The sequence below is a fragment of the Silurus aristotelis genome (assembly GCF_946808225.1).
Source record: "Silurus aristotelis genome assembly, chromosome: 3".
Taxonomy (NCBI): Eukaryota; Metazoa; Chordata; class Actinopteri; order Siluriformes; family Siluridae; genus Silurus; species Silurus aristotelis.
In genome coordinates, this window is record NC_139576.1 from 32,185,475 (window position 1) to 32,189,657 (window position 4,183).

A 4,183-nucleotide genomic window follows, 5' to 3' on the forward strand; every position below is an offset into this window, starting at 1 on the left:
GTGCAGAAATTTGCTGAGCAAGTAATACACCTTTCCGTATGCCTTCATTTTGCACACGATGTGAACGGCTCTGCATAAAGGGCTGTTACAGGAGAAAACACTTGGCCATGCTGTCACCATGACCATTATCAGTTTTGGGGCTTGAGAAAAGTCTGCAAAGGAAATAAAATGATATCACATATTTAAAATACACTGTATAGGAAGAAATACAGAACCAAAAACAGAACACAACTGGCTTCTTTATATACCTTTTATTTATTTATTTATTTATTTATTTATTTATTTATTTATTTATTTATTTATTTATTAATTTTTTTTTTTTTTTTTTTTTTTAGTAAATATATAATGAAATGTCAATATAATCTCACCTTCTTTAAGAAATCTGTAGGCGAGGGCATGTGCTTTATGAGAGTCTCCTCTCTTTTGACACAAGCCCACATAAACCCTACAGAGAGACTGCAGGAGTTCATGTCCCATAGACTCTTTCTCCACCTTGATCTTCTCCAAAACCGCTTTCAGAAACGTCTCTGCTAATGACTAAATGAGACAGAAGAAAAGTTTCAACCAAAAAAAGTTCAACCAATCATGTTTTTAAAACAAATATTAGGGGGTTAAGACTGGACTGTAGATTAGGTTTAGGAAAACTACTCGACTTTGCATAAACCAAAACCTGGAGTAAACATTTTTACATGACAAATTACATCTACTGTTACATTTCAGAACATCAGGACCAGTGAATTATGGATTGACTATTAAAACTGATAAAACTCAAATCCAGAGCTATAAAATTGCATGTACACTAAATTAAATGCATGCGTTTGAATTGAATGCACACTAAATAAAACAGAAGATAATCACTGACCTCGTTCACACAAAACTTGGAAATAACAGATTTTTCTTCCTCTGTGAGAGAAGGAAGTTCACATTTCCCTTTAAGTAGTGCATCAATCCAGTTTAGAGATAAAACATCATCACAGGAATCCTGCAGTGTTTTTAATGCACTAGTGATGAGGGATTGTGTTGTGTGTTTGTGAGGTGCAGCATCAAGTCGAGGCTTTTTAGCAGCACTGGGTGGTGGCATGTCTGATGCAGCTCTCTTTGTTCTAATATGAACAAAATGTGATCAAATCACATGACACAGACAATTCTACAGTATAGATAATACATTGGGAATGTGATGTTACAAGAAAATAATCAGTATAAATAAAGTAAAAACAGTAATCGAACTGATCGAGTCGATTGCGCAACCTGATGCTCGCGAGTCACGACAGAACAGATCCAGTGCGACTCCCGAAGTTACAAACAAACAGTTTACACAATAACACTTCAATAAACTACACCATTTTCACATGATGAGGATAACAGCATTCACTCACAACCAATTTCATTATCGATTATTATGTGATTATTGTTGCAGCTCTAATAATAAATAATAAACTCAGTGTTTCAAAGAGAATAAAAACCCATAAAGTTTGGAAACTCACTGTTCCAGCAGTCGTACAGTCGCTCTATTGAACATTTTTCTACTATTGAACATCAGGTAGCTGGTAAGTGTGTAAGTAGTAGTAAAATAAATTTGTTTGTTTTACTAAAGTCCTGTATTAGATCTGTTTAATATGAATTGTGTGTTGACATGACGTCCCTCCTGAAGGTTGTCGGTTACGAGACGGAGACAAAAGGGTCTGAACTCTTCCAATTAAAATCTCAAGAGGCGGCAAATTTGGTGAAAGAGAATCTTGACGGCAAACTTTTTAACGACCTTAAAGTGTAATCTATTAATATAAAGGGTGGGTTTGGTCATATGAGGGGATTTCAGTCAGCATCAGGGGGTGATTTTGCTGGTGTCGGCATAAAGACTAACAGCAGTGTGTAAGAGCAGTGTCTCTGTTCTGTTACAGCTCCATCAACACTTTAATCTCATAAGGAGCGCGAGACTGAGAGGAACCACCACAACCAGAGTCCACCCACATCCAGCTCAAGTTCCAGCTGTGAAGGAGAAACCAGCTGCAGCTCAAGATCCAGCTGTGGAGGAGAAACCAGGACAAGGATAAAATCCAGTTAAAGCTCCTTCAGCATCTGTGAGTGAAGTCCAGATCTACAAGGACACTACATACACACACACACACACACACACACACACACACACACACACACACACACACACACACACACACACTATAACTATATTTAGTAGTTATATTTGGGGCTGCAGCTATCGATTATTTTAGTAGTCTGTGAAAACTAAACTCATTTAAAGCATTTAATTGGCATATTACATAAAAATGCAAATACAAATATATAAATAAATAAACTCTGACTTTATTTACTTATAAACATCCAACGTTTTTGTTGCCTCCACCGGTAACCATGTTGTGGGTCTGAAGTTTGAAGCTGTTGGTGTGTGAACGAGGCTCCTCTGCTTCATCTGTCTTGTTCCGTCTCCTCCAGAGCTGATTGTTAGACAGAGTTCTCTCCAGGGTTCAGAGGCTCAGATTAATATCATGTGATTTTATTGATTGAAGCACATTTTATTTTAAATATGTGAAGCTTTCTGGCACTACAGAGGAGGTGACGCTGCCCGACTGCCTAAAAAAGTTGCAATTGTGAGAAAAATAAGTTTTTTGGGTAAACCTTTTTTTTTATGTGGCAGAAACAGACTTCCATATGAATCTTCTCCTCACCCTCACTGTTTTCTCCTCTTTCCTAAATTTTTTCATTCTGCAGTATCTTTTACTTCCTACCATCTGACTTCAGTTCATCACCTCACCTTCTGTGTGGCTTTTTCCCCTTCTTACCTTCTGTGTCTCCAGAATGTGTGTACACCAGTCAAGTGTTTTTTTTTTTTTTTTTTAAGAACACAATGAACACAAACCTTCGACATCTCAGCATGTCACTGCAATTACTGTCCTCACAAAACGTGGGGCACAAATCCAGCACCCTGAGATTAAGAGTCTCATGTTACATGGGCCTCATGCAAAACACACGCCGGTTACTGACTGCTGGTTTAGAGCCAAACGTGGTTCATCCAAACCACCAAAGGAGATGTTAATAAAAGATCTCTGTTGTGCAGTTGGTTAGTGTGTTCTGCTGTTAGCCAGAATGTTGCTCCTGTTAAAAAGCTCAGGGTTACAAGGGACAGGAACTGCTGCTGTGATGGCTGAGTGGTGAAGGCGTTAGACTCGAAATCTAATGGGGTTTCTGCTCACAGCGTTTCATCAATGTGTGATAGTGATTTATTGTTAAGTCTTTACTGTGTGAAGTGAACAATGTACAGAAGTGTTTCATGCATAGAAGAAACATTGGAAACAAACATAATCTGGTTTAATGGAGGTGAAAGTTGTTTTGCTGGGACGAGGAGGAAGAACATTAGAACTCGCATTACCTCTTTAGGAAACATGAATCGTCTCGTGCTTTCTACAAGATCAAAAAGGTTCAGAAAAATCTTTTTAAACAAAAACATGTTTCAAATGTCTCAGACATGTCTAAAACGTCTCAAAAGGCTTTAGGAGACGATGAGTGGACGTCTCATCTGTGGCGGTAGAGGATGATGAGTGGACGTCTCGTCTGCGGGGGTAGAGGACGATGAGTGGACGTCTCGTCTGTGGCGGTAGAGGATAATGAGTGGACGTCTCGTCTGCGGGGGTAGAGGACGATGAGTGGACGTCTCGTCTGTGGCGGTAGAGGACGATTAGTGGACGTCTCATCTGTGGCGGTAGAGGACGATGAGTGGACGTCTCGTCTGTGGCGGTAGAGGACGATGAGTGGACGTCTCGTCTGTGGCGGTAGAGGACGATGAGTGGACGTCTCGTCTGCGGCGGTTTGGCAGCACTGGGGTTATTCTCTGAAGCTGGAAACACACCTGCTCCCTATCAGAAGAAATGGTTTGATCTGTTACATAAGGTTTGTGCTGACAAAAATGTATAATAAAAGATGATTAAACACATTTCCCATAACCTAAAGGTCTTTATTTGTACAGAGTGAGAAATGTCCAATGCAGAGATTTACAAAATCTCATAAAAGTGATGTTTATGTAACAAATGCACTGAAAGAAAGACAGACAGGCAAAAGTTCACCAAGCGGAGCTTCTTTATTTTTCTTTGTTTTTCATGCTGGCATTTTTCTTTCCAGTACTCACACCAGGGTTCACCCACACACTCGCGGTTCGGGACGCCTTTCCTTCTTG

At 39.5% G+C, this 4,183-nt stretch overlaps 1 long non-coding RNA gene across 1 annotated transcript; it reads left to right on the forward strand.

The window, feature by feature from the left end:
* The first annotated feature begins 1,253 nt into the window (after window positions 1–1,253).
* On the forward strand, window positions 1,254–3,901 carry LOC310724197. Its single transcript, XR_014532993.1, has 3 exons — window positions 1,254–1,547; window positions 1,899–2,087; window positions 3,510–3,901. It is a non-coding gene; the product is annotated as an uncharacterized lncRNA (long non-coding RNA).
* Window positions 3,902–4,183: the final 282 nt, after the last annotated feature.